This window comes from Rousettus aegyptiacus, unplaced genomic scaffold, assembly GCF_014176215.1.
Source record: "Rousettus aegyptiacus isolate mRouAeg1 unplaced genomic scaffold, mRouAeg1.p scaffold_m13_p_8, whole genome shotgun sequence".
NCBI lineage: Eukaryota > Metazoa > Chordata > Mammalia > Chiroptera > Pteropodidae > Rousettus > Rousettus aegyptiacus.
In genome coordinates this window covers 63,038,996-63,066,479 of record NW_023416311.1, presented here as the reverse complement: position 1 = coordinate 63,066,479, position 27,484 = coordinate 63,038,996, and the positions used below count along the sequence as shown (strand labels likewise).

Sequence of the window (27,484 nt, the reverse complement as noted above, 5' to 3'; positions counted from 1 at the left end):
CCAATTTGTTTTACTCCTTTTCCTTTTTAATTTAGATTTTGGCTTTCATATAATAAGTGCATGTAAAGGAAAGCCTATTTTAGGCTACAGAGAATCTTTTATTAATACGATGTACAGGAATATAAGTTAAAAGGTTTCTTAGATTTCAAAAATTTCACCATGTTAAAACTATTAGGACAATTTACCTTTGTGGGAAAGAATATTAATCTTCCTTCCAAAATACTTTGAAGATAAAATGACATCATTAAATCTTTTCCACTATATCTCTCCTATTCTATAATATAAAATATTTAAAATATATAAAATACATTTTTTCTATGATGTCCCAAATAAAACATTACATAATATAAATTTTTGAAAAGTCTCCAAGATTTTAAATGTTAAAATCCACTCCTAATTTAATGAATATGTACACATATTCAATTTTTTAAATGTCTAAGTCTCAGTAATCAAATACATTTCAAAAAAATTATGCTAACCCCATTATTCCAAGTAGTTCAAACAACTTAATTTAAAATATAAATATCTTTTGAATTTTATTATTTTTATGGTAGTTGTAGAAACTGAATAATGAGTATCGTGATGTGATATCACTAAATGTTCACAATACATGAATGCTTTTCTATTATAATTTTTCATTCTATTTACCCCTAGTTCAATAGAATTTATGAATATGACTATAAGGATAGAAGGTGAACTGATCTATTTCCAGTGAATTTAATCATTTAATATCAATGATCCAACTGAAAATACTCATTATATTTCTCAATGATTAAAATAATTGCTTGGGCTCAACTCTGAACTTTCTGCTTAGGATATATGTAAATAATTTGAAATTTCTTATGTGAGCCACCTCAAAACTATAATTATGAAAGTTTTATAATCATATCAGTTTTCAGTTGCAATCCAGATAAATCATGAAGTTCGTTCAACTCCTACTTCTTCAGATTAAGAAATTGAGATTTAGATAATTTAAATCCTAAGAAATTACTTGTGGAGCTGAGATTAGCACCTGTCTCATGAATAGCAATCTAGAGTTTTCATTTGTTTATTTTGTTATACCATAACATCTCTTTTATGTCAGATTTTTTAAAAAGATAAAACACTTCATCAATTTCAGTTTAACTGTGATATGAACTCCATCAAGCAGCTAATTAAGCAAATTTAATGTAACTAATACATCTGGAAAAGTTGTCTGTATGTCATTTTCTTGTAACTGAATTTCTTTTTAAGTACAGCAAATAAAGTATACTGATTGAATATTTTTAAAAGAATATTTTAAAAAATATTTTGCTATCTGAAATGCATTACATAAAAGTATGGAGCAGCAACACAGGCATCACAAAAAACGATTAGAAAGGCAGAAACTAAGGCCTCACTTCAAATTCAATTAATTAGTATCTGCATTTTAACCAGAGTCCTAGGAACTTATATATTTGCTGAAGTTTAATAAGTATGGCAGCCAGCTCTGGCCTTACCCAGGGAAAGTCACAGTAAATAAAATGTAGTCAGAAGTGGGAATTTCAAAGAACCAGAAATGGAAGTTGAGAGCTGTAGACTTTATGAAGATCTCATAGCTAATCTGAGGCTGAATTAGAATTCTAAATCTCTTGCTACTGTATCACTTAGTCCTATGCAATATTGACTACCTCAGAGCAGATTCAGCCCTCTTTATTGATAGGAAAAACCTCAGACTGCTACAAATGCAAGACAACACAGGAGAAAAAAAAAGAAGAAGAAAAAAGAAAAAAACTTCCACCAAGTTTTCTTCCACAGGAATGCCAATCAAAAAACAAAAACAAAAAAACCTAAGGCAGCATATCCATGCAACTGCACCATTTCTTCTGAGTGTGAGGTTTGCTGATGCTTTTGGTGGCGACTCCTTGTCAATTTAGAAAAGGATTCCCTTTTCTCCTATTTTGCTGAGAAGTTTTGCCACAATGATTATTGAACATTATTAAATTATTTTCTGCAACTATTTTTCACAGTATCTTTTAAAAATATATATGTATTTTTTCTACTATGGCCACACATAATATTATATTAGTTTAGGTGTACAACACAGTGATTAGACACTTAGGTAACTTGTGAAGTGATCACCCTGTTTAGCACCCATCTGACACCATATATAGTTGTTATAATATTATTGACTATATTCCCTATTTATATCCCCGTGAGTATTTGTTTAACCGGTAATTTGTACTTCTTAATTCCTTCACCTTTTTCACCCATTCCTCTAACCCCAATCCCATCTGGCAACCATCAATTTGTTCTCTGTATGTATGAGCTTTTTCTGTTTATTTTATTTTATTTTTAGATTCTACACATAAGTGAAATTATATGGTATGTAGATGATATTTTTCTTTTTAACATGTTAATATGGTGAACAGACTTGAAAAGTTTGAGCCAGATTATACTCATGGAATAAATTTAGTTTGGTTATGACATATTAACTTTTTGTTTCTCATGGAGCTTCAATTTTTACTAAAATTTTGTTTAGGATTTTTGCATTTATTTTTATGAGTGAGACTAACCTGTAATTTTTTCTTTTAAAACTGTTATTATCAGATTTGGGTATCGAAACTCTAAAAGTCTCATAAAATAAGATGAAGATTTTCTCTTTTTCTTTTAGGATTTCTCTAAAAGCTATACATTACCCTTTAATTATTTTTAACAGCTTGAGGACTATTAAGATTTTCTATTTTTTCTTCAGAGGATTTTGGAAAATGTATTTTTCTAGGAATTTGTTCATTTTATTTCTCTAATTATCTTTTTATTCTCTGTAGTATCTGTAATTATGTCTATCTCCTTCTTCCTAATATTTATTAGGGCCTTGCCTCATTTAGATTGATGAATCTTGAAGGTTTTAACACCTTATTTTAGGAATTTCAAAACCAACTATTAACCTTTTTGGTCCTATGATATAAATACACTTTTAAAATTTTATTAATTTGTACTCATATTTATTTTTGCCTAAATTCTGATTTGCTTGGATTTATTCTTTTTTTAACCTTCTTAAAAATAATGCTTATGTAATTTTCACCTTTTTCTTTTCGGACAACTCTAGAGGGTACACATTTCCCTCTAATTACTGCTTTAATGCATTCCCCAAGTGGACATGTAATTTTGAAAAATACATTTCAAAGTATTTTATTTTTTCCACTATTATTTCTTTAACCCATAAGGGTTTTTTTAATGTGTGGGATTTTTTTTAACAGTGAAACATATGAAGTTTTGTAGTTATCTCATTGATTTTTAGCTAAAGTTATGTTCTAAGAATACAATCTCATAATGTGAGTTATCTGAAATGTGTGATCTTTGCTTTATAACTTAAAATGCTGACAATTTTGGATAACATTCTGTGTATTTTTGAAAGTACTGTGTATTCTCCATTTGTTGTTGGCAATACTTTACACATATCCTTGGCTCAAATTTATGTTGTTGATATTTTTTGTACACTTACTGACATTTTCTGGTTGGCTTGTTCTACCAATTACTGAACTATGAAGTTTAAAATCTTCTTGGACAGTTGATTTGTCAAGTATCCTCATTTAATTTTGGTCTTACATATTTGATCTCTTATTAGTTGATTATAAGACAGAACTCATACGTTACTAAAAATTAAAACATTTTATCAAACAATAAGTAACAACCCTCAATCTCTAGTAATACTTATTTCCTTTAAGTCTATGTTATCTAATTAAAAAATTGTTTCATTTTGGTATTTCTCTACTATACTTTTTTTTTTTTCTTACTTTCAACAGTTTTGTCTCCTTATATTCTGGTTGTACCTCCTGTTAATATTTTGCTTTATTTTTTCATTTGGCAATCTTTGTCTTTGAACTAAAGAATCCAAGCATAATGAATGAGATAACTGATATGTTTGGACTCAATTATACCATCTTACCTTATGCTTTGTATGTGTCCTGTTTTTGCTGAGGAGTTATTGTTTCCTGTCACAAAGACTGACCAAGATTCTCCCCAACTTTACCCTTGTTGCATCCATTTCTCTGCTTGAGATATAGATTTCTATTTTTTTCTTTTAAATTGTTACTATTTAGTTGTTGCTATAGTTTATTGACTAGAAATTTGAAAATCCATATTTTACCCAATGTGTTAGGTTAATCAATCTCTTTGTCCTTTTGCAGAACAACATGGTGATCTTTAAATCTTTACTTATGGTCACCCACATCTAGACTCAAATGCATTGGCTTTCCAAAGCTTTGTTTGTAACTTGTTTTTTTTTTTTTTTAAACCTGAAAGAGACCATATATTTTGGTTAGCATTTCATAAGATCAAGATTTTATTACATTTTCCTCCACGTTGACATTTTTATTTGCTCACTATTCCTCGTGCAGACTTTCCTAACATGATTATTATGTTCCTTATTCTGGAAATACGTAAGTCAGAAGCTCCTCTACTGTATATCTGTTGATCCTAAATTCTCTTGGTTTCTCTTTTCTGAAAATATCTTTCTTTTGCCTTCATTTTTGAATGATAAGTTTAAAGGATATAATTTTAGGTTGCAAGAATTCTTAGCTCTTAGGAAATATAATTCATTATCTTCTGACTTGGATTGCTGCTATTAAAAAGTTAGAAATAAATCTAATCTTTATTTCTTTGTTGGACCTCTGTATTTTCTCTCTGGCTTCCTGTAAGATCTCTTTTGTCTATAGCATTTTGTAATTTTACTATGCTGTATTTAAACTTTTTTTTTTTTTTTTTGCTTTTTTCCCCTGCGTTCCAAATCTTCCACAATATTGTTCTTTCTTCTTAATTCTCTTAATTTTTTTATCTCATTTTCTTTCTGTTCTACAATCTAGATAATTTCTTTAAATATAGCTTCCTATCCCTCAAATGCCATTTCAATTGTGTCTACTCTAGATTTTTAGGTTCATGAATAGATTTATTTAAAAGAATTTATTAGTATGTTTTTCATTTCCAGAAATTCAACTTAGTTGTTTCACATATAACTGGCTGATTTTTATAGTCATATGCTTTTGTCATACTTTCAACTCCATCTTTTTAGGTTTATTTGTTTAAAGAGGTTAGAGATATTTATTTTATATTCTGGATATAATAATTGTATTATGTAAATCTTTGCCAACTTGATTCTGCCTTTTAAAAACTTTTTTCCTAGTGACTTTTTTCTCTATGCACTAAGTTTGTTTTTTCATTCATGGTTTTTGAAACTTTTTCTGTGGGAACCCATAGAGTTGTGTACTTAGTATTTCTTTTTCTTACAGAGAGGTTTTGTATTTAGTTCAGCTATAACTCTTCCCAAGACCACTTTATATTAAAGTTTAGGTTTGGTTTTGGGAGCCATACAGTTAGTATAAATGTCAGATCCAGTGCCCAGTGATGGAGGGAGGGCTCATGATTAGTAATTCTCAGGGAGACACCTCGTTTTTATCATTTTACCTCTTTCCACTCAGTGGCAAGATTAAGAAAGCTGGGTTTCTTTTTTCTTCTCCCATTGAGGTCATAGCTCTAATTCATCTCAATTTTGCATGCGGACAGGGTGTGGAGCTCCTGCCAGAACGCAGGAGCACTCCAGGAAAGTTTCGAAGTAGTCTACATCTATTTGCTAAATAAATGAAAGAGTCCTTTTCAAAGAGGAGATTTATTTCCAATATGAAAATAAATTAACGTTTATTAATTTTTTTAGAAGTAACATTTCCTATTGCTCCATTAGAGTGAGAAAGAAACAAACAATGAACAAATTTTTTTTAAAGAATGGATAACATGGAAAAATTTCTGAAACATAACTAGAAACATGTCATGTGCAGTTAAACATGTCAGCCTTTCTCAGTAATCCTCTTTTATAGAACTAGAAGTTCTATATATAGAACTTGCTTCTTAAAGCTGTGTCTTAAAACAGAATCAATCAAGCATATAAGACTTTATGAACATTTATGCCATGGTGATACTGACTATATCGAAAATCCTTCCCACCACTACCACCCACCTCTCCTCCATTTCTGTGCTGCAACTTTCTCTACTAAGATGTGGTTATTATCATAATAGAATGAATTTTAATACCCTCAAGAAAATAAACCTTTGCATATCCACACTGAATAGTGTAATTCATCTAAAAGCAAATTCTTTAGGTGATTTTTGATCTCTGAAACGTGAATCAAATATTTCTGAAATGGATAAATGATACCTATATGCCTAGTCTCCTCATGTATATTATAAATGGCTCTACAGAAATACAAAGTTCATCCCACTATCTCCTTATCATGACTCTGCTTCAGTAGAGAAACGACAAATTTCTTCAGCTCAAAGGACACCAGAATTTAGCTGAAGTAAAATGCCTGATATCATTCCACCAGTAAAAGAAATACAGTATCTGAACTGAAATGAAATTCAAGTAACTGTCAGTGGTTCATACTATCTCTCACTGCATCTGTAAGATTATTTCAATTGGGAAAAAGGAGAAGAGGCAGGTACTTATAAAGTTTCCTACAGACATTTGAAATTTTCCTCAGGGAACTTTCAACTGCAATGTCTGTTTGACCCTTCAGAGAGAGATCATCTTTTAGAGGAACCACAGTTCTTTGCCACACAACCCTCAGTTGTACCAGTGCTACAAAGCAGTTAATAACAAACTTCTCTCACCAAGTATGAAACTTCACTATCTGCATACTAATGATTTTATGCTAAGTATATCTGCAATTTCCTTCTTGTAATAAATGTAAAACAGTATATCTGCTTTGAGAACAGGAAAATTACTATTTAGTTTATTTATTTTTTTATCAGTAACAAGAGAAGAAGGTACAAAAAGGAAAATGACCATTGGTTTTTCTCTTTCAGGGCAACTACTTTGTTGGAAAACCTAAATGCTATTATCTACTACCTGAATATTATCAACATCCAATACTACAAGGAAGATAAGAAGAGTGAAGAAAAAGTTGGACAATGTCCATTGAACAAATACTGATGTTTTAGTGTAATACTAAGATTTCTCTTGAATATTTAAGATAAACACTTTAACTCTATTTCCTAATGTTATAAATTCAATATTTATGCTCTTTAGATGTCTTACTATGAAGAATACATCTGTTCCTATTACACAGTGCTTGATATGAAAGGTTCTCAGAGTCGTATAGCTCATCTGATTGCATGCTATGTAACTGTGACACATTATTAATTTATGTAAGTTTCTTAGAAGTTAGTATAATGATCATACCACCTGTTGTGTATACTTGTCTTCATTTCTGTGTTTGTTATTTTACTGCTACTCCAAAATTCATAAATTAGTATTATTTTGCTTCTCCTATTTTTTAAATTATTTACCAATTTCTTCTAGTAATTGCCACTTACCAGCATTTTTGTAATAATGATAAAGATAATTCTTAAAATAATAAATATAATAATAAACTTATAACAATTAGTATTTTCCAAAGCATTTTCACATGTGCTATTTGCAACGATATTGTCACATAAGAAGAGGTCCTACTGTCACCTTCACACAGACAGAAGACTTAGAATTATGAGGAGACATGTCTAACATCACACAATTTGTAATGTTTTATACACGTTACTTACAGGTATTTTAGAATAAGTTTCATTTCAGAGTGTGCAAAACTACTATCATATTGATGTCCAAATATTAAATGAAAATATCTAAATACCCAGGTAATAATCTAATTACCTAAAGTTGTTTTTTAGAAAGTACATAATTTTCCACATATATTTTATAGAAGATTAAGTTCTAATATTACCTGCAAATAATTAATTCATCCCCCAAAGATATGAAATATAAGTATGATGAGCAGAGAGAATAAGATTCCTAGAAAACTACCAGTTTCTCATGGAGTAACAAGTTGTTTTTTACTTTCAGGCAAAGGGAAAAGGTTTAATTCTAAAACTAGTCTGTAGTGCTTGGAACTCAGAAATGTAGAAGAGTACATCCTGGTTTTGTTTAGATGATAATAAACAAACAAGAGAAAGATAACAGGTATAGGCAGCCGTAGTGCATACTACGCTGAATTGCCAATTGAATTTAAGTACCCAAATAATTTATACAATAAAGCTTTAAGATGGTTAATTTCAATGTTTCAACTAATACGATCTAGATTTTTTGTGTGCACATTTTTCCCTTAATGTCAGAAAACTCTTTTTATGAAAAAAAGGAAATTTAGTCTATATAATTGTTTGACACAAATAGTATAATTATAGCTTTCAAATTTATACTCAACAGCTTTTTCTTTCATTTTTACAAGTTTTTAATGAAAGTTATATGTATATGATTACTTTTTTCCTGCATCTTATCAATTGTTTCTTCCTTATATTTGCCCCTTCCCTTTCCTACTTGGAGAGATTTGGTTTTACGTTAATCTTTGTCCAGCTTTAGTCTGTTGATAACCACCTTGTTGGGGTGAATGCCCCACATGAACAGTCGTGCCATTAGCCTTCTCCTGCTGTACTCATCCAATGTAGATGACGTATTCTTTCCTGTAAACCTGGACTACTTTGCCAATTTTCTGCCCTTCACAATGTCTCCACACAACTTGAACTTCGTCGTCTTTTCTGATGGGCATGGACCAAACATTGTACTTCTCTTTCGGCTCTTTGGAAAGAGAAGACATAATGTGGGAAAGTGCATTGAAATACTTTTTATGGTTCTTGCTCTAGTCAGAAGTCACAAAGGGATTGAACTTTGATACTGGCCTTCAGTGATGACCACAGAAAGCAAGAGTCAACAACTTATTTTTATAAAGTAAAGATATATATTTTATATGTTGTCAGGTCCATTTCCAGCTGGACAAAATGTGTGTGTGTGTGTGTGTATGTATACACACATATATGTGTGTGTGTGTATATATATACATATATATATACAGACACATACATACATACATTCATACATACACACACACACACACACACACACACACACACACACACTTATAATCTAGCCTCTCAGTTCTGCTTCTCTTCTAAGTAGATAGCGCTATTAAGGAGACTCCTGCAGGGTGGCTGTGGTCAAGTTCACCCTTCCTGGGTAGCAGAGTTGCCTTCAGCTAAAGCCAATAAAAAGCATGCTTGTTTCTATGCTCCTAGAATATTGTTAGGCAAAGAAAAATGGATTGAGAAGGGTTTGGCATTCCAGCCCTCACAGCAGCATCTCTGTTGTTTTATTTCATTTCGTTTCCTCACTGATATTTATTGTCAAGAGAGTTTTTATAAGAACAGTTAAACAAATGTTCCTCTGTATACTATCTTTCTTTACATTAGGTTCCACCTTGGTACAGTGGTTACTCATTTATATATTTTTAAGCCCTGCCCCCAAACATATTCAGACCTTAAAAAATGAGTTTTAAGTCAATACTTGATGAATAAAGAAGTAAACCTAAATGACCTCAAAGAACTATTGAATTATTCACTTCCAGAGTTGGGGGCAAACAGAGAAATCCGTTATAAGGCTGGACACATCCGTCCATTAGAAAACTCACCAAAAGCCTCTCCAGCCAATCCGTGAAGGGGGATTGTCTGAACAATAGGAGAGGATATCTAATATCAGACTCATTCTAGAAAAATAAAGTAAACAGAGTACTGCATTGATTGATTTCCTAGCTCAGGTTAAAGATGAAAGCCATTACAGAGACTTCAAAATAAAGTACTTATTATAGAATTTTAGTTTTCATTGCAAGATTCATAAGTTCAAGGGGCTATTTTCCTATGGACTTAACAGGACCCCTCCTCTCCTTGCAGGCACAATGAAGACATACCAGGATCTCAGATGGCAAAGGCATAGGGTCCTGTGGAAGAAGGGTCCAGGTCTAGTGTTGCTGTGTTAAAATTACTGATGTTTGTCATTTATTCAATCACAAATTTAATGGCAGTACTACAGCTTCAATAAGTAAACCCATGGTTTCTCAGAAGGCTATGATGAACACAAGGAGCTCCCTATGCTAAAGATCACCTTGAAACTCCCTTCAGCATATTGCAGAACAGGGGCGAAACATGACAGTTTTCTTCTTAATACATGAAGGAGAGAAATACTCAGGCTATTTTAAATGTATGCCTACACATTCATAAATAGATACATATTAGTAGGTGGGTAGATGATAGATATATGATAGATAGATAGATGATAGATAGATAGATAGATAGATAGATAGATAGATAGATAGATAGATAGACAGACATAGATATAGGTGAATGAAAATAAGAGGAGTTGAGGAGAACAGAGGAGAAGGAGGGTGGCCAGCAAGAAAACAGAAAATTCGCTAAAAAACACTTGTGAAAGGAGAACACAGAATTGTACTATAGCTTAGGGCTAACCTCCTGCTAACGTATGATTATGTAGTTTGGCACTTCTTCTTACTTCAGGTTGTGAATTATTAATGAACTATATTCAATTTTTATATTTAAGTTGCAAACAATATAGCTGATCAGCAGCAGCTGAAGCTGTAATAAGAGCCTAAGAGCTACTAAAACTATGTATTTCACTTACTTAAACTCCATAATTTATCCCCATTTGAATTTTAACATAATTTGCCTTTTGAAATGGGAGTTGAGAGTTCAGCTTTTGATAGAGAAAATTAAGAATAAAAACTGATTTGAGTGAAAAGTTAACCAAGATCTCAAAACACAAATAACAATGCATTAACGCATATTCTATTTGCTTAATTTCAAAGGAACAACCTAATAGTATAACAAGATAGACACAATAAAAGGAAATCTGTGCAATACTCTTAAGTTCTCATCCTTTTATGAAGAATTCACAAGACAAATATATTTTTTAGTCAGACCACTAACTACTATTTCGTAGGGACTTTTGAAGAAAAATTATTATATGCATTCAGAAAACATTAAAATTCAATAGTAAAATAATTATAAACATTAAAATATCACTGAATAATGTTACTTGTGTATGCAAATTGAAATTTATATATAATAAATTAGATAATAAAAAGAAAATTCATAGCTTCCTAGGGAGGAACTAAATGAAGGTTTTATGGATATAAAATTAACATTTCAGTGAGAAATATTTCATAAAAATAGTCCCAAGAAACTGAAATAGTCACAATAAAGAGATTAGTTATGATTTCCTTAGCAAATAACAAACTAACAAAAAGAACAAAAGTACACACTTAATGGAAGAGTTACTTCACATTGAAAGATAAATTTCTGTGTCAAAAATAAATAAATAATTGGAGACTGCAGACTTTTTTAAAGCATAAAATTATCTCATGCTAAATTTTGTTTTTTCATTTAGTGTTTTTTAATTATTTGAAGCGCATACTCTTCATTAATTAATAGGACCACAAGTCCTTGAGGTAAATTATTAATCAATTACAATATTAATATTTATAAATATTACAATTTCTGAATGCTGCCTGATGGAAGATAAAGAAATAAAACATACCAAGGGTGTAAGTTTTTAGGGGCTTGGGGAAATGAGGTAAGGACCTTGACTTAAAACGTGCAATAACTGTACAATATATCTCTTCCTGCACAGAAGAACAGAAGTAGTTGTCAGCAGACAGTGAATTTCTTTTATCCTGAAACTTTTCAAGTAAAAATGATTCCCCTGCACAGGGGCCATGTGGGGAAAATGAAATATTTTATTCTTCGAATACTGCAATTAAAAAAAGGAAGATTTTTCTTAAAGAACAAGAAACAGTTCTACTGCCTTCTTCAATTTAAACTTAATCCAAGCATCCCCATTCAGAATTTGTTGCCAATGTGTCCTGAGATTCCTTGTGCCTTTTCAGCCTTTGGCTTTCAATGCCTTTGCTGCTCATTTGGAGATACAGACTTATTAATCTGGCAGAAATTTACTGAATGCACTGTATGAGGTGGGAAAAATGGTGAGAACAAACCTCATCCTGGCATTCATGGAGCTTAAAGTCTTGTCATCATGACATCCTTAAAGGTTTTTAAATTATTTTATTTTTATTTACCTTTTGCCTCAAGTATCACCTTTTATATGTCTTCCTAAAATCATCTCTTCTTTTAAATTCTTCCTGGTTATTTCTCTTTTTTGTCTTTTTTAACATTCTAACTAACCACTGAAGAACATTTAGTTCACATGTCTTTTTGTGCAATAACATTTTAAATTACATTTGGGTCAGAGGAGTTTTAAATACCTTCTGGCTTTATTCTCCAGGTCAGAGAACATAAAATAACTGAAAGATAAGATAATTAAGAATTTTATATAAAGTAACTCTCATTACTTTTCATTGTAATTCTCACTCAGGATTCTCTGTTGTACCAAAATTGAGGAAAGGTCTGATCACTTCCTAGTAAATGAAGTCCACAACTGGTCCTTCCTGATTGCAATACCAGCAGGCCATCAGTCCTGTGAGGTGGTCAGGGCAAGGAGCTGTGAATGATTAAGGCCCTGCAGGCCAAGAGTGCCTTCAGAAACTCTTTGTAATCAGAGCCTGGTCCTTAGCTGTTCCTGACTCTATAGGCATAGTGCAGACCAACTTGGAGCTTCAGTGTAAAAGACCTTTTCATACAATAAGCATTTTTTTGGCCTAACATAAACTCAAGTTATGAATTAACAGTTTGGGTTCACTATGAAGATTTGAATCTTGTCCTACCAGTTACCATACAATTGAGAACAAAGTAGTTTGTTTTCTCTAAACTTCAACTTCTTCTTCAGACAAATGGGAACAATAATACTATTTACCTTGGAGAGATATTGTAAGGATGAATGAGAAGATTTGTGTAAATATCTAAATGTAGTTTCTAACTCATAAGTAAGCCCTTGGTGACTGTCAGCCCTTATCATTGTAACAGGGCTCATTTCTAGTGATTTTAGCAGGAGGTGACTTGTTTGAGGACATTTTTCCTCCAGATTCCATTAAACTGGACATTTTTAGATATATTTGTATAACAAATAGTAACTATTTTAAAGTTTACAAATTATCTGGCATGTACAAAATTACTTCACTGCAAGAACAGTAAAAGCAATGAGCACTCAGATGCTGAACTGCCAGAACATGAAGTTATTAAAAGGAAACTATGGCCCAGTCCTTTAACTCAAAGGATGCACAATCAAATGGAGGCCATATTTGTAAAAAATAATTACAATACAAGTGGTATTAATTGTTGTAAACAAGAAAGGGGTGTATACCTTGGGAATAAAGTAGAGAATAGAAGGAGGAGTCAATGAATATTTGATACGATTCTTGATATACAAATAAAAACTTAAGGAATGGTTAAGAAAATCTAGGAACTGAGAGTACAGCTTTCGAAATAGTATGTTCGAATGCACAAAAGTATTAAAAAAAACTTTATGTGTTCATTCTACAGTTGAAGAAGAGTACAGTGGAAGATGAAACTGGAAAAGCAAATGGGGATGAGATCACGAAAAGCCTCATATGTGATTATGACGAGATTTTCTTTGATGAAATATGGTCTGTCACTGAAGGATTTCAGGCAGAGGGACTAATGCAGTGTGAAGGTAATTAATGGGATGGTATGGAAAATGGATTAGAGGAGATTGAAACATGATTCAAAATTAATGGGAAGTAATTACCATAATCCAGGGAAGAACTAATAAGAGTTTAGACCAAGGCAGTAAGACTAATGATAGAAAAGGGGTAAAATATAAATGATTATTTAAGAAAGAGCATCAAAATAAGGCTCAGTATTTATGACTGGGAGGGAAGAAAGGATGGGGAAGGTGGTTCATAAAGAATCCTTGGATTCAGATTTGGTCCACAGGGTAGATGGCAGTGTCTTAAACTTAGATATAGTTAATCCATAATATAGAGGAGAGAATACTAAATGTAACTATAAAAATAACATTCTGTAATGTTATTTCTTTTATATAATGTAAATATAATTCAAAAGTATGATACTAAATGTGTATCTCTCCTGTTCTTCTAGGAAGTGAGATCTTATCTCACAAGCTGGGGTGGAGGAGGTGGTGGTGGGTTGGGGGCTGGGTGAAAAGGTGAAGGGATGAAGAAGTACAAATTGGTGGTTACAAAATAGTCACAAGGATGTGAAGCACAGCATATGGAATATATTCAATAATATTGTGATAACTACATATAGTGCCAGATGGCTACTAGAATAATCAGGAGGATTGCTTCATAAATTATAAAAATGTCTAACCACTATGCTGTACACCTGAAACTAATATAAAATAATATTAAATGTCAACTCTAACTGAAACACAAAAATTTTTAAAAAGCTTTGTAATTTAAAGAACTTGCTCAATGTCACTTACCTAGTAAGTAGCAGAGCTGCTTACTCAATAATTCTTTTCTAAACGGAAGTTGTTTTTTAATCATAGGGCCTCCACACAGTTGCATAGGTTGTTCATTGCACAAAAGTCCCAGGACGAGGGACTAAGTGAGGGCTGAATACCAGACTTAGCCCTGCACACTGACCCAAGCCCACATGTCAAATTTTGAGGAGGTGCCTTTTCCTAATTCATAGAAATGTCCTTCTGATAACCTGCTGTGCACCCTCAGAGCTCTAGGTTTTTAGAGGAGTGAATTGTTGGAATTTGTACAAAGGTACCTAAACCACCTTTGTCATAAAGTGGCTTTCTTTGCCCATTGTATTTTAAGAAATTTCTCTGTCTAGGTAAACATTTATCTGCTTTGAGAAAAGGTAACTGGAAACTACCCAAAAGCTGAAAACAAGAGGAGTTCAAAGTAACTCTGAATTTATATGTAAGAGACTATTAAGCTAAAAATTCTTGAACTTAATTCCAAATGGTCACTACATCACCAAATTAGAGAACATAGGCAACTAATAATAAAAATATATAAATAATCATCAAAAAATTGGAAACAGAAACATATTTAGAAAGCTAACTCTAGATTCATATTAATTAAAATAATTCTAGATTCATGTTAATTAAAAATCTTATTTTTCTTCCTAATATTATTTAGGCTAGAGTCTCCATTACCAACCACTGCTGGAAGTTATACTAATTCTGGGGAAAACAAGAAGGACTAAGGAGACTATTCCTTAAGAAGGCCAATCCGGTTGAATATGGATGGCTCTATAACTTGCTTTAACCAACAGAATGCAAGCAGGTGTGACGTAAACAGAAACTATAAAATGTGCTTTTGCTATCTGGTTGGCTTCAAGAACTCTTGCCAATTTCCAGGAGAAGACCATTACACGAAAGATAAGAAGTAAATATTAATTCAAATTGTAGCCTGTGGTCAAGCCCAGACAACCTATATCAGGAAGAGAAACCACTCAGCTGTGCCCACTCTAGATCTGAACACCAACTGATCTGCGGATATGTGAGCAAAATATTAGTTTCTCTGTTTAAGCAGCAGAGTTTGTATTTGTCACACAACATGAATTTAGCAATAGCCGACTGTTATAATAGCCATATAACCTTAAACAACATATTTAACTTCCCTGGATCTCACTTTGCTCATTTGTACAAAGGAGAAATGGTTGGTACATGGTAATAACACCTAAGTTCAACAGTTGTGAAAATCAAATAAGATAAAATATGTAAAATCACTAACATAAGTGCCTTAAATATCCTACTTCACAAAAGCAGTTTAATAGACACACTGGCCCTGGCTCTGCTCCATTTGACACTATTAAAGCATTAATTTTATCCAAGCACCTTCCTGTTCTGTACTTTCTTCCTGATTACGTAGTTGTTGCAAGCAGTCAAAGTTGATTAATTTATCCTCTCAACTGCTGTAGCTTCAGAAGCACTTTAGAAAGGAAATGCAAGAATGAGAGCACTGTTCCCAAACTGACTGACTTAGGAGAATTTTCTTTTCTTCCTTTTTGCTTCTTACCATCCTTACTCCTTTTAATAGAGGAAACTGACACTTAATTTGCTTTCGAAGTATAAAGCATTTTTTCTATTATAAAATATGAGTTCGAAAAGCAATATTTAAAATTAAATTAAAATATTCTCAAATCAAATTAATCCTCTCCAAAGACCCCTACCTTGTTCCTCTATATTATCTAAGCAATATTAACACAAGCTTTTGACCTGTCTTTACAGTGGATGTTCCATGCTGAGTCCTAACTCTACAACTTTGTTCAAACTCTGCTCCCTATCATGAATATTCTTGCACTTTTTCTACAATCTGTGCAAACTCCACATTTCTTTTATTCATCATTTCTAAAATGGGTTCACTGTTCAAGTCAGCTTTTTCTTTTCCCATAACTCTTGACCCATCAAACGTTTTTTGTTGTTGTTGTTGTTGTTATTTATTTGATACTCATTTCATACAATGCACTGTTGCTGACAATGAGTTCTGTTTTATTTTCCAGGACAAGAAGAATACCTCACACTTCATATTACCTGCAGTGGCCAGTCCAGTGCTCGGCACTATAGCAGATACTCAATAAAATTCACCTCTAATTTCTCCCACATCTGACTTTCGGTGGATTAGCCTTTCAGATGACATCACCCATAGCTCAGTTTTCCTTCCCTCCATCAACATCACACCTACATATTTATTAGCTATGGTCATAATGCTGCACTAAAAAAAAAAAAAAAAAAAGAAACAAAAATTTAGTGGCTTAAAACAGTATATTTTTCTCTTTCCTTCTGGGGCCACATGTTAATTACAACTAAACCGGGTAAAGTCTCAGATTTTAGAGTCCAGACTGTAGGCTACAGATTAGGTTCAGATTGATTGATGTGTCATCAAGTTCCCCTTGGACCAGCAGCTACCAGAATTACCAGGCCATATTTCTCTCCTGGTGCACCAAGTTTTAGCCTGCCCTCTCTCAGGGCTTTAGCTAGGAACCAGCACATTGTCAGTTCCATCAGTTGCTTAAATAAAGTCTCGTGACAAAACTCATCATAATTGGGGTGGAAAAAGTAAAAACTTTCACTTACAGTCATTTTAAGGTCACAAGACATGAGGGAGTGAAGAACTGAGAACAATAATCCAAGCTACTAAAACCTTTCTCTAGGAAAAGAGATGGCTGCATATCTTTTCCAAGGTTAGGGCAGCTCTCCAGGGCTGGCTATGTGGGCATGTGAATGAACTGTTAAGTCACACAGGTCCTCGTACTTTGAGGTGCCCCTCACTTGGTTTAATTTTATTTTATTGCTGTCTTATGTATTATCATTTTTGAACAAGGAGTTCCATGTTTTCATTTTGCACTGGACCCCACAAATTATGCAGCTAGATCTACAGCTTTCTACTCCATTCTCTGCTTTTTCTGACTTGCTTTTCTATGTGCTAGGACTGTGGTTTGTGCTGGGGAAACAATGAAAATGACTATGACCCACTCTAACTTCCCATACTGTAGAAGAGGCTGCTTATCATCATATACATTTATCTCTTTTTTTTCCACATAGCTCAATATTTTATACATAGCATGCACTCACCATGTTTCAGCAAATATTGAATGAGCTCCTACTATGTACAATATTCTGGATTAGAGTTAGCGCAGTCAACAAAATACACAGCAGCCCCTGCTCTGCTAGACTTTATATTCTAGTTGAATGAACAGCTATTTGGCAACTGTGCTTGCTCATATAAAAAGATTTTACTATAATTGAAAAAGAACCAAGTCTCATAGAACCCAAGGGAAAGTAAAAAAGTTTTTTTTCAGATTAATAGAAAATGCAAGTGTTTCTAATATTTCTATAAGGATTTGTTATACATCTGTATGTTTTTTCCAAATAAGTTCAAACAGTTTCCATTTTCATGTTATTCTATAGGTTAGAAGTCATACACGGTCACCTCAAATCCTTTTGAGACTAGATCCTAAAAAATTATTTTATAATCAGAGCAAACTAATATAATCTAAAATAGGATCAACCATAAAATCTCATTGCAACCGATTATTTTCAAAAACTGTTTTAACTTTCTAATGGATGCAGGAGTTTTGAAAAGGTACTTCTGTTGACACTGGCAAACAAATGTGTGTCATATGGAAAACCCAACAGAACATCAAAGTATAATTTCCTATCTATCTATATGCACCTCTCTCCTAAGTAAAAGTTTAATGCAAATACAATAGCTTACATTGTTATAGGTTCTTTTTCCCAAAAAGCCTGATGTGCATCAAATGTATTATTGGTACATTGTTTTCCTCATATCATATTTGAATATTTATTATAAATATACTTGTCCCTCATTATTGCAGGGAATTGGTTCCAGAACCTCCCTTGAATATCCAAATCCTCGGATGTTCAAGTCTCTTATATAAAATGGCACAGTATTTGCATATCTACACATATCCACTCTTATACTCTATTTTATTTTTTTAAAGCTTTTACGATTTACTTTTTTAAAAATTTTATTTATTTTATTAACACCTACAGCACCAAGTCTTCCTAGGTGATCTCCCATCCAAGTACTAACCAGGCCCTACCCTGCTTAGCTTCCAAGATCAGATGAGATCAGGCCTGTTCAGGGTGGCATGGCTGTAGACCACCCTTATACTTAAATCATCTCTAGAGTACTCATAATACCTAATACAATGTAGATGCTATGTAAATAGTTGTTATACTATATTGCCTAGAGAATAATACAAGAAAAAAGTCTGTACACATTCAGTACAAATGTAACCATCATAAGCCTAACTATGAAGTAAATGTCAGTAGCAAGAGAACTTTTTTCCCCGAATATTTTTAATCTATAGTTGGTCGGATGTAGAACCTACAGATATGGAGGGCAATTGTAACAGCCTTTCTCCCCATTTTTCAATGAAGAAGGTTTATGATCACGATGTAACTTCTTTAGGCCCTGAGATTTGAATTGATTTCTTTCCTTTGAAAGAAATTTTATGAGTAAAAATTATGGACCACCATTATTCATTTTCCTAGAACTAAATAAGTATTTCTTTCATCTATTTTTTGAACATAGAATAGCAAGTCAATCTTTGTATGATGAATTATTTATCCTTCATGATTGTTCAGTATTACATTTCAGTTTTAAGTTCAAATACTGACTTAGAATCAAGCTGGTGGCCAAAATATTATTCCTCATTTTTCACTGTTTCCTCCTTATTTCAGAGACTTTCAAACTTCTAGAGCTGAAAGCAAACTTAGAAATCATCTCTCTATACATTTGTAATTGTTTCCTTTCAAATTTTGATAGTACTTTTTATAACAAACAAGAATTTTCTTTGAAATTCTCAGATGTTATGGCGACATGCATTCTTTTTATACATTGCCCTATTAAAAGAATCTTATTGTTCTAAAAAGAGGTATTGATAGCAAAGTCAGGACTGCAATCCTTTCTTAATTCCCTGTCAAAATTCTACCCACTTATTCATGTTACTTTAAATTTTCATGATCCCTTATCAGATTTTTCTACATTTTCAGATTCATGGTAAATATACATCTTGAAATTTTCAGTGACTAAATGCAAGAAACAACAAAAATATTTCACTCCTATATTCTTTAGAGAGAAATTGAATAGGGTATTGAGAAGTCATTTAAATTTGGCCCATTTAAACTCTGAGATGTGTACCTTCTTTTTGCCTTCCAATCCTTTTTTTTTTTTTTTTTTTTTTTTAAGTAAGAATCTTTCATCTGACAAAATTCAGCACTTGGATATTACTAGTTTTTCTTTTATTTAACACTAGCTGAGTTTTCAGTACATTTAAAATGGAAAAAAGAGTATATGCTTGGCATCACTTCTATTCCTGGCTATGTTCCTGAACTGCTGTAACAGTGGGTCAGGCCTCTTATTCTTTTTAACCTGCAGTAAAAATAGTTTCCTGACATTCATGTTATGTTGCTAATGAATTTCCCTTTTTTTTTTTTTTTAAAGAAAAGAAATAAAATCATCTAGTTTATCTATTTTAAGATGGGCTAGCTCATCTGTACTGGGGCAAGAAGTAGATTCAGATTTACTTTAATTTTAGGAAATTGTGAGAATTACTAAGTGATGTAATATTTCATTTGGACTTTTTTTTCCCTACTTTAGGACTTTAGAAAACCAACCTAAGCCAAACACCCATTAAGGTCTGTTCCATATATATTACAGAGGCAGCTGTAAACTTATTTATACTTATACAGCTACAGGAAATGCAGAATCAAGACTGCTCTCTGTGGACTCTGATCTCACTCTAACTCTTATTCTCTAATATGATACTTTGGCTTGGAATAAAATCTGGGAAAGAAATAGGGGCATCTCTTCTCCTATGGGGAGTGCTCCGAGGTTGGTCCGAAAGGGCCAGGCCTTCTCTCTCCATTATGGAAGAGTCACTCTGCAGCCAAAGCTCAGGAAGATTCGGGTTGAGTTCTCTCCAGGATTCTGACATGAAACTGCTATATCTTTAATATTTAGAAAAAGAGAACAACCTACTGCAGAGAAATGGTCCTCCAAAATAAGTCTATTTTTTTAAGAGAAAAAAAATTTAGCCCATTTATCTCAGAAAACTGCTACTTGTGGTGGCAGAAGCTCTATAAATGTGACAGAGGAACTGTATGGAAAAAGGGTAACCCAATGTAGATCAAGAGTTAGGAAAAATCCAAAATGCCTACAGAACATGTGCCAGTCAATATTAAGTATGAAAATTCATTTTTCTATATTTTGTTAAAGTTGGCAAACTCTAGATATTTTTATTCATATGTTTTGTTATTATAAGCAAATAAGTCACAAGTGTTTGAAAACTCTGGCCTGTATGACTGAGTAACGTCCTACACCTGCACTATCCAATGGTGGCCCCTAACTACTTGTGGATATTGAGCACTTGAAATGTGGTTAGTGTGACTGTAGAACTAAATTTTTGCTTTTTTGATAATTTCATGAATTTTAATTTAAATAAAAATCTAATACTTAATGTGGCTATTAGAAAAATTTTAAATATGTTAGCAACAACCTGAGCATGCATTGCTGCTTTTTCAAATGTAAATTTTATGAACTCTAAATATAGATAAAGTATCTCTGATAATAATTTAGTATCTACATTGGGATGTACTATTACTCTAAAATACATACCAGGTTACAAATATTTAGAATAAAACATACTGTAATATATATCATGAATAATTTTATACTGTCAAGTTTTTAAATAAAATATTTTTGACATATTGAGCTAAATAAAATAAATTATTTTCTCCACTTTTTGGAGCTGTAATTGACAATATTTAAGATATACAATATGGTGATTTGATACATGTATACATTTGAAAGGATCTTCTCTACTATCAAATTTGCCACCTCACATATTTATCTTTCATTTTGTTTTGGTGAGAGCATTTCAGTTCTACTCTCAGAAATTCAATCACACAATGCAATGTTAGCACTGTAGTTGCCATTAAGATATGTTATTAAAATTAATTGAACCTATTTTTAAGTTTTTTAACATAGAAAAATTTAAATCGCACATGTGGCTCACATTGTTTCTATTAGAGTCTCCTTAAAAAACATAAATCATTTATTGTGACAAATGCTATGGCTCTTGATCTAAACAGTTTATGTTGCTTAAAAATTATATTGATTCCAAAAAAAATCAATCATATCACTTACCCTTAAAGCAAACTGGTGGTGCCATTCTAAAAACTTTTGTAATTGCTTACAAAGCATTTTAAGAGGATTATGTGCTTTCACATAAACATTAGAATGATCTAGCTGTTATTCTCTCATCTTTTCCTGTGGCTCGTTTTCTTGGCTCACACAGATAAAATTCTACTTGCTCACAGTATACATCTATTTTGTAACATCTCCTATTTCACCGCAGAGGAAATACCTAACCACTTAAATCCTGTAATTACAATATTGGGTAACACACGCCACTAATTCTCTTGCCATAGAAAGATAGAACCCTACTGATTAGAGACCTCTGAAACACATATTCTGCCAAGGAAATGTCTTGAGTTCACCTACTGGCAAAAAGGAGGAAAAAGAATTACTCGAATATTTTTTCCAAAATATCTGTTATTCTTGGGGTAGTTTTTAGTGGGGGAAAATAAATAGCAACAATAGAAAATAAGATACTCAAAAAAACAGGTATTCTTTCAATCTAAAGCCATCACTAATGTTCAGTTTAAGAACTGAATTAAAGTAGAACTATGGCTCTCCAGTTACAATGTTGCCAAATGCTGACTTTGAGTCATTGTGAAATAAAATATCTATAATCTGAGCATCTCCTACAAATGATCCACTTTAAAAAAAGATCTTAACATTATTAATTCCTCCCTAATTGGGTGGGACTCAAGGTGGTACAGAAAGTGTGTTTATGTTCCATTTTTCATTTATATGAATAAATAGAGGCTAGACAAAAAGTATTGTTATGCATCGTAATAATATATATTCGCATACATAAATATAAAATAAACTAAGCAGTTTGTAAAACTTTCAAAAAATGAAATACACTCAAATTCAAATACAAAAAGAGATACATTTTAATCTAGTAAAAGCTGGTTCAAAACCTCTAAAAATAGTTACAGATTGAATAACCTTGAATGTATGAGACAATCTCATTCAGCAAATCCCTATGCAACCACAGCGATATTTCCTGAGCTTATAGGAGCAGATAATTTAAGAAAATCACCTACTAGAATAAATCCAAAAGCGTAATAACTATCCCATTGTGTTAAAAACAGGTGTTTGTGCAATTTCTTTTAACTCTATTAAGTGCACCCACTTAATTCAATTATTTTTATCTTAAATCCTTACTTCAGGGCCACTAAACTTTCTCTATAAAAGGCTAGATAATGAATATTTTAGGCTTCAGTGTTATACTGTCTCCATCGATATTACCCAACTCTGCTGTTTTAATACAAAAGCAGCCAGAGTCAATACATAAACCAATGGGCTTGGTTGTGTTCCAATAAAACTTTATTAAAAAAAAAAAAAAACCGGCAATGAGGGTTGATTTGACATTGAGTGTCATAGCTGACTGATCCTTGATCTATGTCTATGAACTAAGGATTTCATTAATTTAATTTTGTCTATCATGGTATTATCATGACTATTCTCCTTAAGCATATGAGCATGATGACCATTTTTGTTTTTGCCTACTTGACTTCCATTCCTTGCCTTTTATTAATAGCTCCCTAATGTTCCTTGGGAAACCCCCTCCCCACCAGTCTCCATGTTTTAAGTGGCTGTTAGTGTAACTCAGCGATGATGAGATGAAGCAACAAGGATATCAGAGCCAGTGGATACTCCAATGAGGACTTTTGTAAATGTTGTGAGCAAGGAACTCAGCTATGGAAGTGACACCCTTGAATGCATTTGCGTCTTTCCACAGAGCTAAGAGATGAAAGTCCTTAGTGTCTCTTAAACTACAACAGGACAGAAGGTCAGAGGTTTTGTTTTTAGCACACTCCTCCATGATGCTACCAGGTTAGGCTTGAGCATTGTCTGTTTGAGGTGTTCAGCTTATATGGAGTTTATAAGGTGGGATCTTTATGCTGATTGGCGCCTGCAGATGGGGGCTTATCCAAGACAAACTGGCTCTGTGGTTTCAGGCAGACCATTTACACCCTAAGGGTGTTTCCATTATGTGCCAGTTGACATTACCCTCATGGCTACCATGGAATCCCTTTTGCAAAGTCCAAAAAGTTCTCATTCCTTTACGCTCGATACAGTGAAACTCTTCAGAGACAAAGCTCATTCTCTTTCTACTAGACTTGAAATTAATAAACTGTATGTCTAGAGCCACTGACAAACATTGTGCTTCTGTATGGGGAGAGCCTGTCTAAGAATGAAACCAACAGAAAACCAAAGGGAGAGAGTGAGACTGAGCCCTGAGAGCATTATTTAAACCTCTGAATCCTGCTGTGTCTGAAGTAAGAATGTTTCAGTTACAATAGATAAGGCATTCTCTTTTTTGCTTATGCTAGTTTAAACTAGTTTTCTGTCTTTTGCATGCAAAAAGTAGTAACAAAATACAATGAGAAATTATAATATCTTAAGGCTTCTAAATCTTAGCTCTGGGACTTAAGCTGGGGTTGGTTTCTTTATATATATATATCCCCAGGAGGACAGGTTGTAACATCCCCTCCCTTTGTCCACAGTTCTGTCCTAGTCAGCAGTAGTTACATGAATGGAAGGAAAATAGTAAAACTGTGAATCTATTTGGATCTTATAAAATACAAAGCCCTATTTTTCTCTCTTCTCCTAGTAGAAAAGTTACTCATCTCCCATTGCTCTAAAAAATTTACATATATTATGTCTTGAAGCAGAGGACAAAAATTGAGTATGCATAAGAGAAATGTTTGCTCCATTTGGAAATAGCTAATTGACATTTACAGTAATATTTGCCTTTAATTTTATTATAATGTACTATGCCCACATCATTAATTATAGTAACTAAAAGTAAGTGCAGGTGACTTTTCTATTGATCTTTTTAATTTAAATAAACATAACTTTATTTTGCCTTTTTCTCTATAATCTCAGATACAATCTATTAACTTCTAAAATGGGGTTGGATTACGATTAATTTTGGAGAAAATTCCTAGTCACATTAAGGTGTAAAGTCTAAAAGGAGTAATTGTTTAATTTGATCTCACATATCACACTAGTCTATCTTATAATCACCTTCATATTCATTCTCTCCCAATGTTAAACCACAGTTTTCTTGAAGACGGCTGTGTGTTGTACTAGATTTAACCCTTGTATGTTTACCACAGTTTCTTCCATTAGAAAGGAATCAACATATACTTAATGAAATTACTTTTTTTATGAGATACATTCAGATTGTTTGCCTCCATCAATATTATAAAGGCTTGGAAGTCGGGGACTACCATTTCGAATGCATGAGATAAAGACCCTCCTCATCTTCTGCCAGTATGCTATTGTCTCCTTTAAGTCCCCCAGAGACAGACCCTGATAGCATGTTTAAGTCCAGGTACTAAAAGTCAATGGAGAAAAAGTAGAGAAATAATTCATGAAAGGAAGGGCAGCCAGAAAAGAGTGATTACTAAACCACTGCAGAAGGTGATCTGGGATTAATTCCATGATGGAAAACTCTGGAAAATGTTGGAGAGATTTCAGAGATTTATACCACTTGGTCATGGGGGCTGGTATTTAAATACCAACTCCCTGTAGTCATTGCTTGAGGACTGATCTGTAGGGGTGTTAATTACCTGTCATTTCCACTCTAATTGTTTCAAAAAAAAAAAAAAAAAAGCCTTTTGGTATATAAATGGACTGGCAGGCGGACATAATCCTGAGCATCCCAAAAGCAGGGCCTGGGGATATGGGTGGGACCCTGACAGTGTGTTATATACCCATTTCGTCTTTCTCCTTTCCACTTTTCCTTTGTAATATTCTAAAAATAAAACAAAACAAACAAAACAACAACAAAACTCTTTTATCAAACTTTCTTATTTGATAAACCTTAAATGATTCTCTCTCTCTGTATTATGAAGTCTAAAATCTCTCATCTGATTTTCTTTTTTCATTTTTTGTTATGTTCCTCTATGACAAAATGAAACAAAATCAAAAAGTAAAAGAAAACAAAACAGAAATTATTCATGCAAAAAAATAATTGTGAATTTGAGTTGTATGGCTAGTTGGATTAAAGATGCATAAATTAAAACATATTAATACTTTTTTAATTTGTTAAGTTTTTCTCTTTGGCCCTGGTACTAAGAAAACTCACCAGTACATAGAACGCCCTCCTCGTCTATTGACAGTATAAGTATCCTAATGTTTTCAAAATAAAGTACCATTTCAACTACTACAAAGTTCAGATTTCTAGTTAGTGTTTGAATAGTGATGTTACACTTGAAATAGTTCCATGTTCATTAAATAAAAATCATATTTCATTACCTCTTAGATTATGAAAATTAAAATATTTTAGCCAATCATTATTTTAATAAATAAAAATAACAAGATTCCTACTTATGATATGTTACAGCCCTGTCCATAAATCTAATGACTCTTGGACATTATGTTTCAAAATTTCATCTAAAATATAGCTCCTTTTTTCTCTGCTCTGTATTATGTAATATACCAGCCTTTTTAAGAGCCGAATAATATAGAAGTAATGCATTTAACCATCTGCTGACTCAGAAAGTACACAATTCATTATTGAAGAAAAGGACTCATGTTTCATGACTTACATTTTTATATTTTTGGTACTAAAAATAATTCAGGGTCATTTTTTTAAAAAAGGAGTAAGCCAATTTTTATAAAGCAAAATTCCATTTTCAAAGGAATTACATTCATATGTTTCTAGTTATTTTCTATGACTACACATAAAATAGAATAAAACTATACATTATGTGAAATGACTTTCTTTCTTGCATATGATCAATAGTCTTCTATGCCAATAAGTACAGCTCATGTCTCTTTATTGATAGCATATTATTTTATAGCATGAATTTGCTCTTCATTTAAATTCTTACTTTCAGTTTTTGTTACATGCAATATTATAGATTTTCATATGTACATATACCTCAGCAAATTCTTTTGATTAACTTAAAAGTTTATATAGAATTTACTGTGTCAGTCCTAAAAACCTCAGCAATATTAACTTATTTAATTCTCATAACAGTTCTATGAGGTAGCTATTATTATTGCTTCATTTTATAGATGAGGAAACTGAAGCACAGAGAGACTAAGTACAAAAATTAATGTTACAGAGATAAGTAAGTGGGAGATGCTGGTGTCTCACTCAGGCAGTACAGCTCCAGGATTTTTGTTCTTACTAGTGTAAGTTATGTATTTCTCAATATTAGGTGATTAGTGATTAGCGGTTATTTCTCTCTCTCAATAGTATGCCTTTCCTTTAATCATTATATTAAAGTCTGTAAACTCTTAGGTCTACTGTTAATTTTTCCACCAGAAAATTTAAACCAATTTATACTCTTTATAGCAATCTATGACCAGAACAATATTAGATATTACAAAACTTTCAATTTTACCTTACTGACAGGTATCAAAGGCTATATCATACAATTTAAATTTCTACTTACTTTCTACATAGTGAAGTTGAGTATTCTTTAATACATTATTAGTCACCTGAGATGGATGTCCTGTTGTGAAAATGAGCACCTAATGAGTTTGGTTTTGCACCCACTTAAAAGATTTAGGACAATTGTATTTATATTTAAAGTTCTCAAACTTGTACCTACTTAAATTGTAGGCCAACCATTTATCTGACAACCCACAAGAGATCAATCAGACTTAGTCTTGAAATAGCAAAAATAATATTACTAAAATAACAGTATGCTATTAGCTAGCTTTTTATATAATAATAAGCCAGCATTTTCTTTACAGTCAGCCATGCTATATATCCTTTAAACTTACAAACAAAAGTACTACTGGGAATCAGATGTTCCACTTCTGATTTAAATGTTCACCCTGTTATCTCTCTAGCTCAGCACTAGTCAATGGAAATATGAAATAAGCCAAATGCAATTTTACATTTTCTGGTAGCCATGTTAAAAAGAGGGAAAATACAGCTTAAATTGATTTTAATAAAACTAGTTATCATTGAAACATGATCAATATAAAAATTAATGAAATGTTTTACTTCTCTTTTGTGCTGTCTTTGAAATGCAGTGTTTTACACTCATAGCACATAACATTTCCAACCAGCCACATTTCAAATAACTAATCGCCATGTACATACTACTCTA

The 27,484-nt window shown here is 32.5% G+C and overlaps 1 protein-coding gene and 2 pseudogenes across 2 annotated transcripts in view; all 3 read right to left on the bottom strand.

The window, feature by feature from the left end:
* EDIL3 (EGF like repeats and discoidin domains 3) overlaps nt 1-27,484 on the bottom strand; it is a 371,848-nt gene that overhangs the window by 313,586 nt on the left and 30,778 nt on the right. The gene's annotated exons all lie outside the window — the stretch shown is intronic.
* LOC107499362 lies at nt 3,739-9,535 on the bottom strand (annotated as a pseudogene).
* On the bottom strand, nt 18,248-18,366 carry LOC118607136 (annotated as a pseudogene).